Below are 12,767 nucleotides of genomic sequence, written 5' to 3' on the forward strand. Positions count from 1 at the left end.
CTGGTGTGGTCCCATCTGATGTGACAATGTCAGGGAAAGCCCAGCCTGGTGTGGTCCCATCTGATGTGACAATGTCAGGGAAAGCCCAGCCTGGTGTGGTCCATCTGATGTGACAATGTCAGGGAAAGCCCAGCCTGGTGTGGTCCCATCTGATGTGACAAGGTCAGGGAAAGCCCAGCCTGGTGTGGTCCCATCTGATGCGACAAGGTCAGGGAAAGCCCAGCCTGGTGTGGTCCCATCTGATGTGACAAAGTCAGGGAAAGCCCAGCCTGGTGTGGTACCATCTGATGCGACAATGTCAGGGAAAGCCCAGCCTGGTGTGGTCCCATCTGATGCGACAATGTCAGGGAAAGCCCAGCATGGTGTGGTCCCATATGATGTGACAATGTCAGGGAAAGCCCAGCCTGGTGTGGTTCCATCTGATGTGACAATGTGAGGTAAAGCCCAGCCGGGTGTGGTCCTATCTGATGCGAGAATGTCAGGGAATGCCGAGCCTGGTGTGGTCCCATCTGATGTGATAATGTCAAGGAAAGCCCAGCCTGGTGTGGTCCCATCTGATGCGACAATGTCAGGGAATGCCCAGCCTGGTGTGGTCCCATCTGATGTGACAATGTCAGGGAAAGCCCAGCCTGGTGTGGTCCCATCTGATGTGACAAAGTGAGGTAAAGCTCAGCCTGGTGTGGTCCCATCTGATATGACAATGTCAGGGAAAGCCCAGCCTGGTGTGGTCCCATCTGATGTGACAATGGCAGGGAAAGCCCAGCCTGGTGTGGTCCCATCTGATGTGACAATGTCAGGGAAAGCCCAGCCTGGTGTGGTTCCATCTGATGTGACAATGTCAGGGAAAGCCCAGCCTGGTGTGGTTCCATCTGATGTGACAATGTCAGGGAAAGCCCAGCCTGGTGTGGTCCCATCTGATGCGAGAATGTCAGGGAAAGCCCAGCCTGGTGTGATCCCATCTGATGTGACAATGTCAAGGAAAGCCCAGCCTGGTGTGGTCCCATCTGATGTGATAATGTCAGGGAAAGCCCAGCCTGGTGTGGTCCCATCTGATGTGATAATGTCAAGGAAAGCCCAACCTGGTGTGGTCCCATCTGATGTGATAATGTCAGGGAAAGCCCAGCCTGGTGTGGTCCCATCTGATGTGACAATGTCAGGGAAAGCCCAGCCTGGTGTGGTCCCATCTGATGTGACAATGTCAAGGAAAGCCCAGCCTGGTGTAGTCCCATCTGATGTGATAATGTCAGGGAAAGCCCAGCCTGATGTGGTCCCATCTGGTGCGACCACGCCAGGCAAGTGGTTAAAGAATAAAAATACAATGTGCTACTTATAAGATTATGGACAATTATGAGTTCACTTGGTTAGTTTTATAATAAATATATGTATGCGACCTGATACAGAGTTGTATACAAAGTGACACTATCTGCGATTGTTACCATTGCGCATGAGTCCGAGGACACCCGAGATCAAAGGCAGTTAGGCCATAGGGCTCACTGGGAAGATTCCTGGTGGGCTGATGTGTCTGTTGGGCCACCTATCAGCTGGGTGACTTTTTTGTAACATGTGGTCCCACCACTGCTAAGCCAGCGACAGACTCCACAACAATGGCTTCAGCAGGCTCCAGAAGTACAGGATCCGTAGTCTCATTGCTCTGGCTCCCCTCCCTCGACCTCCCTGGTCTATATGGTTCCTCATGGTGTGGCAGCTCCCCCAATCCCGCTCGTTGCCCCTGCTGCTCCTTCACCATCTTCTGTGGTTTCTCATCACCCCTTATGTCTGAAGGTTCAAAACTGGAGAAATGACTTATGGCGCTGAAAATCGGAACCCACTATGCGACAAGGCGCTGGCGAGTTACATGCTGTGGACGCTGGAGCCCTCTAGGGTGCAGAACATGTGGGACATCCCTATCCCTGTACAGATCAGCTAATGATTTTACCTGCAATTGCAGTGATACAAATAGTCAGTAAATGTCAGCCAATATGTAAAATAGTATCCACACAGCATTCAGTGCTCATATATTGTTACCCACAGTCTTAATGTTCAGTCTTAAGTGATGCCCCAAACTGTTAAGTGGTGAAAAAATCCACTGTACAGTATATAGGGCCTCATTCAGACCCACTCGCAAGCGGCTGTCTGCTCGCAAGTGGGTCGATGGTGTGCACTGCGCATGCGCACGACGGAGGGAGCTCCGTCGTGCGCATGCACCAGACGCGACGAGCGAAGGACTTTCCTTCGCTCGTTGTGTCTGATCAAAGGGGGCGTGCTGTCGATGTTGATTGACAGCACGCCCCCTTTGGTGGGCGTGCCGGGGGCGTGCCTGCCAGACGGAGGCGTTCCCAAGGGAACGCCTACGTCAGAAGCCGGCCCCACTGACATCACTAGTGTTGTCAGTGGGAGTGATTTTGGCTCTGATAGAGCCAAAATCACTCCAGGGCTTGTGGTCGAAAACCCCGACCACAGGCTTCTGGTCGCACTGGCGATGGTCGCGATGGTCAAGACCATCGCGACCATCATCCTGCACGCTCGTATGTGCTGTGGGTGGTGAAGCACACAGCTATACGAGCGTCCAGGAGGACGCTCCATTTTTATGGAGGACGGCCCTCATTCAGAGTGAGCGCTCTGCTCAGAGCGTCCGGCTCTGAATGAGGGCCATAATGTCTATGGAGCATCGATACTGTGGTTTCCCATTTGATTATGGTTATATGGTAGTTGGAAGAGAGCAACTCACTGCAGAAGCTGATTCCCTACAACCAGACTTCATTATACAGTGTCATTTTCTCACCACCTAACAGTTTGGGGCATAAAGACACTGATACAAAACCAATTTATCAATTGTCTGAGCATTAAGTCTGAGGACAATATATGAGCACTGAATGCTGTATGTATACAGCGACATGTTTTTCTATATATTGCTCACAATGATTGGACTATATCAGAGGTTCCCAAACTCGGTCATCAGGACCCCACACAGGTCACGTTTTCCAGGTCACCCAGCAGGTGCACAGGTGTATTCATTACTCACTGACACATTTTAAAACATTCACAGGTGGAGCCAATTATTTCACTTGTGATACTTTGAGGAGGTCTGGAAAACATGCACTGCTTGGGGTCCTGAGGACCGAGTTTGAGAACCTGTGGACTATATTATTGGACTAATTGTATCGCTGCAATTGAATGCTAAATACAGTGGAAAATTAATTTTTTACATATTGGTTCACATTTATTGGCCTACATTTATGTCACGGCAATTGCAGGTGAAATCATTAGCTGATCTCTACAGTGTACATATCAAATAACACTTTACCATTATTGTTTTCAAGCCGTATCACATTTGCTTGAAGCGGTGACCACACCTCAGACTGGACACAGGGTTTTTGCCGGGTTGGCCCTTATCCGGTACTTGGAGATTATTATTATTATTATTATCCTTTATTTATATGGCGCCACAAGTGTTCCGCAGCACCTTACATAGTACATAGAACTAATAAGTGAACAAGAAACAAGTAACTTACAGTACATTACAGTGCAGGACAAGGACACAACTTATATACATTGCTGCAATAGTGATTAAATCACTCACATTAAGCAGCCGGGAGTTATCAGTCACGTGTTAGGTGCCCTTATGGGGAGTAAGGAGTAAAAAAAAATGTAAGGAGAAGCACATGAGGGAAGAGGGCCCTGCTCGTGAGAACTTACATTCTATAGGAGATGATGTGTAATAGGGGTAAAAGTGATTTGTGAGGCTGGACATTATATCTATGCTGCTTAGGGCGCCAGTGTACCAGTTATTGTATTATTATAACCTCGCACACAAACCAGCTGGCTGGGGAGCCCATACATTACCTCATTACATACATTACCTCATTACATACATTACCTCATACCACACACACTGCTGCCCCTCCGCTGTTATACAGCACTAGTAGTAAATGGGGCAGTGTTTCCCAACTCCAGTCCTCCGGCCCTACAGTGCATGTTTTCCAGATCTCCTAGTTGGTGCACAGGTGTATTCATTACTGACTGACACATTTAAAAGATCCACTAGTGGTGATAATTATTTCACTTGTGACAGAGGACATCTGTAAAACATGCTCTGTTAGGGGTCACTGAGGACTGGAGATGGGAAACACTGACTTAGGGGCTCTTCACAGCTGGAGGTATTCTAGACACAGCTGACAGGAGTAACCCCCTTTTGAACACAACATTGTAATAGCAGAGAGCAGTAGCATGTGCCTTAAATGTATGTGCAAAGTGGTATATTCTGTCACGTATTGAGGACTTTAATTTATGTATTTGTGAAAGTTATCACTAGCAGAGGATGAAATGCCGCCCAGGTTTCACTTCCATCCTCTTTGTGGTACAGCAGAATACGTTGTAACCTCTTCGTGTGTAAGGTCCGGCGACTGTGACATGCTCCGCCTTTTGTTGGTGTAACTCTGCCTACCATTGCTTGTGGCCTTAGCCAGGTGTAGCGATGGACTAATCCTGCATACTCTGGTGTTGGTTCCACTTACAGTTGATTTGGTGCCGCCCACGTGAGGACATTTTTAGTTCCCAATCCGCCCCTGCCCAAGGCGTAGATACGCATCTCTGTAGATATGTTTAACTATACAGAATTGCACGGTAGTCAGCCAAGTCTTCTTAATAAATGGGCATAACTGGGAGGCAATGAGGCATCGCGTGTAGGATAATGTGCTGTGAGCATGTCCTGGGTGCGGAGCCGGAATTGGGGGCTGTTCAGTGGCGAGCGCCTGCAGCGATCTGCCCGAGTGCACCAAGCACAGGGCCGGTGACAGTCAATGCTAATAACCATGATGGCTGCGCTCACAGGCGGGTGCACAGGGGCCATGCAACTCACTGACTGCGGATTGAGAAGCGCAGCTATGCCACCACAGATGCAGCTGCTTTGCCTGTGACCCTGAATCAGGACCACAGAGTAACTGCACAAACCGCGGTGCAGTGTAAGGTGGGGGGGGGGAAATGTACTTCACTTTCTTTTAGCACGCAGGGTAAATGCTGACTGCTTTTGCATGTGGCACACACTGGGCCCTCTATCATTACGCTGCCATCTAGAGCTAGGCCACGCCCCTCCCAGGTCCTACAGACAAGGTAGTGTCTAAATCCCCTTCACGCAGAGGACCCTGATGTCATCAGCAAGTGTCCAGCGTCATTCCTTACCATCCAAGTGGGCATAGAGGGGGAATATAACCTTGTGGCTTGCGCAGCGAGCCACCGAGCCGGAAGCATGGCGAGCGCAGCGAGCCCGTGAGGGGACAACTTACTTCTTTAAGTGGGGACAACTTACTTCTTTGGCTGGCATTAATGGGCATGAACTGCACTTCCGCCCTCACTCACGTCACTTCCAGGTCCCTAGCATGTAGGTTAAATAAGCTCTACTCTACAGGCAATGGGGTTCATCAGGGGTGCCCCAAAGTGAGTCCAGTCCTGATAATTATTATTCTGCCACGTCTGCTTTATTATTCCCCAGAGGTAATGCACCACGGATGCACACTGCCGGGGCGGGATAAGTGTATCTGTCCTCAACATCATCTCTGGATTTTGAAGCCAAGAGAAACAGCTCATTACATCAGGTCCCAGGTCACTGCGATCTTCAGGTTTGTCATCAGCTTCAAAGGTTATCAAGTTATGTGCACATGAAACCCCCCCCCCCCAGGAACATTGCCCAGAACATTGCTGTGCAGAAACGTAGGGACTGGACACTGCCTGAAAGGTATCAATGACAATATGGGGGTAATGGGTGAGAATAACTGCTCACATGTATTATAGGGTAATACTGACACTAATACAATAATGTAAGGATTACATAACACTCATCTTGTAGCAAATACTAAATGGCACATCACTAATAAACATGGAATATAACAGAAACATCGCAATTCCTATGTTGCAGGCTAAGGATATAGTAAAAGAACAACCATTAAAGTAATGGGAAGGAAAACACATTACAGGAGATCACAGAAGCAGAAATGCTCATTCAAGGTCTGAGGCAGGAGCAGCATGTTGATGCCTTTCCATATAATTAAACTTTCACCAGATCCCTGATCATATTATCTCACTATAGCCAGATCCCTGACATCATATTATCTCACTATCACCAGATCCCTGATCATATTATCTCACTATCGCCAGATCCCTGACATATCATATTATCTCACTATCACCAGATCCCAGATCTTGTATCATATTATCTCACTATCACCAGATCCCTGATCTTGTATCATATTATCTCACTATCGCCAGATCCCTGATATATCATATTATCTCACTATCCCCAGATCCCAGATCTTGTATCCTATTATCTCACTATCACCAGATCCCTGATCTTGTATCATGTTATCTCACTATCACCAGATCCCTGGCATATCATATTATCTCACTATCACCAGATCCCTGACGTATCATATTATCTCACTATCGCCAGATCCCTGATATATCATATTATCTCACTATCACCAGATCCCTGACGTATCATATTATCTCACTATCGCCAGATCCCTGACGTATCATATTATCTCACTATCACCAGATCACTGATCTTGTATCATATTATCTCACTATCACCAGATCCCTGACCTAATATAATATTATCTAACTATCACCAGATCCCTGATCTTGTATTATATTATCTCACTATCACCAGATCCCTGACCATGTAATATTTGATCTCACTATCACCAGATCCCTGATCTTGTATCATATTATCTCACTATCAAAGAGATCCCTGATCTTGTATCATATTATCTCACTATCACCAGATCCCTGCTCTTGTATCATATTATCTCACTATCACCAGATCCCTGATCTTGTATCATGTTATCTCACTATCACCAGATCCCTGGCATATCATATTATCTCACTATCACCAGATCCCTGACGTATCATATTATCTCACTATCGCCAGATCCCTGATATATCATATTATCTCACTATCACCAGATCCCTGACGTATCATATTATCTCACTATCGCCAGATCCCTGACGTATCATATTATCTCACTATCACCAGATCACTGATCTTGTATCATATTATCTCACTATCACCAGATCCCTGACCTAATATAATATTATCTAACTATCACCAGATCCCTGATCTTGTATTATATTATCTCACTATCACCAGATCCCTGACCATGTAATATTTGATCTCACTATCACCAGATCCCTGATCTTGTATCATATTATCTCACTATCAAAGAGATCCCTGATCTTGTATTATATTATCTCACTATCACCAGATCCCTGACCTTGTATTATATTATCTCACTATCACCAGATCCCTGACCTTGTATTATATTATCTCACTATCACCAGATCCCTGACCTTGTATTATATTATCTCACTATCACCAGATCCCTGATCTTGTATCATATTATCTCACTATCACCAGATCCCTGATCTTGTATCATATTATCTCACTATCACCAGATCCCTGATCTTGTATCATATTATCTCACTATCACCAGATCCCTGATCTTGTATCATATTATCTCACTATCAAAGAGATCCCTGATCTTGTATTATATTATCTCACTATCACCAGATCCCTGACCTTGTATTATATTATCTCACTATCACCAGATCCCTGACCTTGTATTATATTATCTCACTATCACCAGATCCCTGACCTTGTATTATATTATCTCACTATCACCAGATCCCTGATCTTGTATCATATTATCTCACTATCACCAGATCCCTGATCTTGTATCATATTATCTCACTATCAAAGAGATCCCTGATCTTGTATTATATTATCTCACTATCACCAGATCCCTGACCTTGTATTATATTATCTCACTATCACCAGATCCCTGACCTTGTATTATATTATCTCACTATCACCAGATCCCTGACCTTGTATTATATTATCTCACTATCACCAGATCCCTGATCTTGTATCATATTATCTCACTATCACCAGATCCCTGATCTTGTATTATATTATCTCACTGACTAGTGGTTATTGATATCAACAATTACTAGTATATATACATATAGCAAATGTTATTAAATGTGGTTCTTATCATAAAGATTTAGGTTACATCCCCCCCCTCCACACATTCAATGCCCCCCACCCTTTTTTATCCATGACCCCCGCACATAAACATTTTCTATGGTGTTTTTTTTATCTAGTGGGGGTTTTTTTGTTACCTCGTTGGTTATTATATATACAAATTCACCTGTTAATAATTTAACAATGTTTTAATTACCTGTAAAGTTTGTAAAATGTTTTGGAGGAACACTACAGCATTTTCTGTAAAATATTATGTATATATATATGTTCAAACAAAGAACCAGCACATCCACTTTTGAAATGCAATATATATATATATATATATATATATATATATATAATATATATATATATATATACACACAAAATGATAATGTTACTATTTGTGATTATTATGACAAACTGATTTTGTAAGAGCGTCAACTTATTTAAAATGATTGATAGTCTTCCCAAGCCCAAAAAAACCATAATTGGACGTATTCTTCCTTTTTTTTTTTTTTTTAAAGACTGCAAATAGATCACTTTTTAATAATTAAAATAACGGTGAATATAATTTTCATTACAGACTGACGTCTTATTATTTATTACATTGAAAGTATAAAATGATGATGGACCCATTAAGAAACATTTTAACAAGCATGACTAAAAAATTTATTTAAAATTGTATAAGTGTGTGTATGTGTGTGTATATATATACACACACATAGTTAAAGTGAATGTACTAACGTAATTTGTACTGAATAAACTTCGATGTAAGTGTGAAGTCAGAGTGGTAAAGAAGATTCGTGCTCTCACCTGTCCATTCACATTCTTATACAACCTGAAAATTGCAGAATAAAGCTATGCAGCATTTGTGGGCTACATGCAGCAGCCGCCAGTATTTACCCTGCATGCAGCAGCCAGTATTTACCCTGCATGCAGCAGCCAGTATTTACCCTGCATGCAGCAGCCGCCAGTATTTACCCTGCATGCAGCAGCCAGTATTTACCCTGCATGCAGCAGCCAGTATTTACCCTGCATGCAGCAGCCAGTATTTACCCTGCATGCAGCAGCCGCCAGTATTTACCCTGCATGCAGCAGCCAGTATTTACCCTGCACGCAGCAGTAGTAAGGCCCCTGTAGTGCCCCCAGTAGTAAGGTCCCTGTAGTGCCCCCAGTAGTAAGTCCCCTGTAGTGCCCCCAATAGTAAGGCCCCTGTAGTGTCCCCATATGATGCCCCCAGTAGTAAGGCCCCTGTAATGCCCCCTGTAGTGCCCCCATATGATGCCCCCAGTAGTAAGGCCCCTGTAATGCCCCCTGTAGTTCCCCCAGTAATAAGCCACTGTAATAAGCCCCCTGTAGTACCTACAGTAGTAAGCCCCCTGTAGTGCCCCCAGTAATAAGCCCCCTGTAATAAGCCCCCTGTAGTGCCTACAGTAGTAAGCCCCCAGTAGTAAGCCCCCTGTAGTGCCCCCAGTAGTAAGCCCCCTGTTGTAAGCCCCCTGTAGTGCCCCCTGTAATAAGCCCCCTGTAATGCCCCCAGTAGTAAGCCCCCAGTAGTAAGCCCCCTGTAGTACCCCAGTAGCAAGCCCCCTGTAATTCCCCCTGTAGTAAGCCCCCTGTAATGTGCCCCCAGTATTAAGCCCCTTGTAATAAGCCCCCTGTAGTGCCCCCCCTCCCCCCCTCACGCGCACACACATACAAAAAAAATAAAAATACTTACCTTAAACCCCGCTCCATTGCCTGCTGCCGTCTGTCCCCGGCGCCCGCTCCTTGGAACTATGCGAGTGACGTCATAGGGCACTGAGGGACCCGGAGCTCAGGAGTGAGCTTCGTCCTCCGGCTACCGCCGGGGGGAGAGAAAGAACCGGGCGCCCGCTGGTAACACACTAGCGGACGCCTGGCAAAAGGAGGGTGCACCCTCCGTAGTTACACCACTGGAGGTGGAGCGCCGATCAGCGGCGCTCCTTCTTCATTCCGCTCTGCAGCAGTGCCCGGAATAGCCGGGTGACAATGGAGCCAGGTGCCCCCTTCAGGGCTGGCACCCGGCGGCAAATGACTCCATTGTCTCCGGGAGTTCCGCCACTGCCCTGCATGCAGCAGCCGCCAGTATTTACCCTGCATGCAGCAGCCAGTAATTACCATGCATGCAGCAGCCGCCAGTATTTACCCTGCATGCAGCAGCCAGTAATTACCCTGCACGCAGCATCAGCCAGTAATTACCCTGCATGCAGCATCAGCCAGTAATTACCCTGCACGCAGCATCAGCCAGTAATTACCCTGCACGCAGCATCAGCAAGTATTTACTCTGCATGCATTTGCACCCCCCACCCCTCCTGCTTTTTGTTGCATTGTTATACTAACTCTAAATCAGCCCCACTGTTGTTCTGGTTAAAATATATTATTGCTCGGCAAAACCAAGTTATTAGTTGGTTGTCCCAGACATGTCGCAATATGAGCATAATTCAATTAGAGGGAAACATTTTGAGCCTCTCATGTAAAGGTCGGATAACACGTCCTATACTGACATCTCCTGGTTGTTTGGTCTTTTACACTCCACGACTTCGAGATACAGTTTATGCCCCAGGGGATCTGTTCAGCATTAGTGACGATGTTGTCCCGAATATATTCAAGCAATATTGACACAATCATTTTTATATTATAATTTTTTTCCCCTTAAACTTTGCAGGGATAGTGGCTGCATTAACGCACTGTCCCTGCGCAGTTCATGAGGTCATTGTTTTTGGAAGTCTGAAAACAGAACCTTCCTTTTCTTGTTCTGTGCGGGCTCGGTCATGCGCTTACTTACACTGCGAATAGTCTCCTTCCCTGCAGTGTGGTGACCGCCATGTCCAGCTCCAGCCTCCCAAACCTGGCTACATTTATTATGTGTACACAGGCTTTATATTAGTCTATATACATTAATATTTATGTGCTTTTATATATACAATTTATAAATATATTTTATATATAAAAGCACATAAATATAAATGTATATAGACTAATATAAATCCTGTGTACACATTTTAATAACTTAGTTTCGCGAGGCTGGAGCTGGACATATACTTGGTGGTCGCCACACCACAGGGAAGGAGAATGGGGTGTAATTTCAAATTCCTGCAGGGACTGATGGGAAAGTTTCCTTCCGCCCCTGCAGTTTTTAGGATAATTAAGGATTTTCTCGATATAACGCAATCCTGAGATAGCCATATAAAGTAAAGATTTATCAAGTATCTTAACTTTTTTTGCTTAATGAATAGCAAAAAAATGTTAAAGCACTGTAGGGAGCAAATTGCCTGTTCCTTACAGTGCAATACTCTAAGAGATAGCTATTAAGGGAGAAGATAATTGCGTTATTTTAAGGAAAATTTGTTGGGACAAACTCATTGGACACCTCTTCATTATTAATTAGGCAATAATGAATTCAAATTACCCCAAAAATATTTTTTTTTGTTAATTTATGCTTCCCAAATTTAATTAAAGCCATTATTTAAATGAAAAATAACTGCTTTAGTTTTTTTTATTTATTTGTTTTTACCCCAATATCACCTTTTTGTTTTCTACTTTTTTCGTGGGTTTTTTATTTTATTTTTTTGGTTTAATTGTTTGTAAGAAAACTAAAAAAGTTTGCTTTTCATCATATTTTATATATACCTAATCTACTCTTTTTTTCCGTTCATTGCCGGGACCCCCTCTCTCTATCATTCCCAGCCCTATACCTACTGGCATGACGGGGAAAAGCAGAAGAGGGGTGTCCTATTAGACAGTGAACCTCCTTTCAATTTCTCTGAATAACATCTGTTACACACATTGGAGATAGCATAATATTACCTAGGGCATAGTTATACTTTGGAATAAGGGGACTGCACCCCAAATTGATAACACCCTCCAGTTCCCCAGTATTTGTCTTACAGCGCTGCAATTACATGGGTTATTATTACACTGGGACACCAGTATGAACTGTACGCCACTGTCATGATTTACTCATATGCTTACACGCAGGGCCAGATTAATAATGGGGCGGATGGAGCTACAGCTCCAAGCCTCCACAAAAAAATAGGCCCATCAACATGACAGCATGATTACCAGCTGCCTAACTAGCAATAAATAGTTTTTCTAGTTTTCCCCCTAAAAACAAAAATATGCAATTTTTGTATTTCTATGTAGTTAGGGAGACATAGGGCCTGATTCAGAGCCGCTCGCAAAAAGCGAGCGCTCGCTCTGAATCAGGGCGGCCGCATGTTTTTTTTGTTCGGCCTCCTGGCCGCTCGCTAAGCTGTGGGTGACCACCCACAGCTTTAGCGAGCGGCCAGATGATGGTCGCGACCATCGGGCTTGCGATGAGACCCTTGTGGAAGGGTGTCGTCCGTCACAAGCCCCAGTGAGCTTCCGGCTCTAATAGACTCATGATGTCAGTGTGGGCCGCCCCCAAACGGCAGGCGTTCCTTCGGGAACACCTCAATTTGGCCAGCCACACCCCCCCCCGACACGCCTACCAAACGGGGCGAGCAGCGTCGATCAACATCAACAGCCGCCCCTTTTGGATGCGAGCTCCGGAGTGTACGCACTGCCTGGCCATCGACCCGCTTGCGAGAGGGTCTGAATCAGGCCCAGAGTGTTCATAGTGTAGGAGTGTACACACCATGGTGACTTTGATCACACCCACACAGCACCGATCACAGCTCTTCCCCTTCTCAGTGTAGGCCCTTGAACATTTTCAGCTCCAGGCTCATGTGGGCCTTAATCCGGCCCT

Source organism: Taudactylus pleione, unplaced genomic scaffold (genome assembly GCF_031769625.1).
Source record: "Taudactylus pleione unplaced genomic scaffold, aTauple2 ptg001807l, whole genome shotgun sequence".
In the NCBI taxonomy this organism is placed as follows: Eukaryota; Metazoa; Chordata; class Amphibia; order Anura; family Myobatrachidae; genus Taudactylus; species Taudactylus pleione.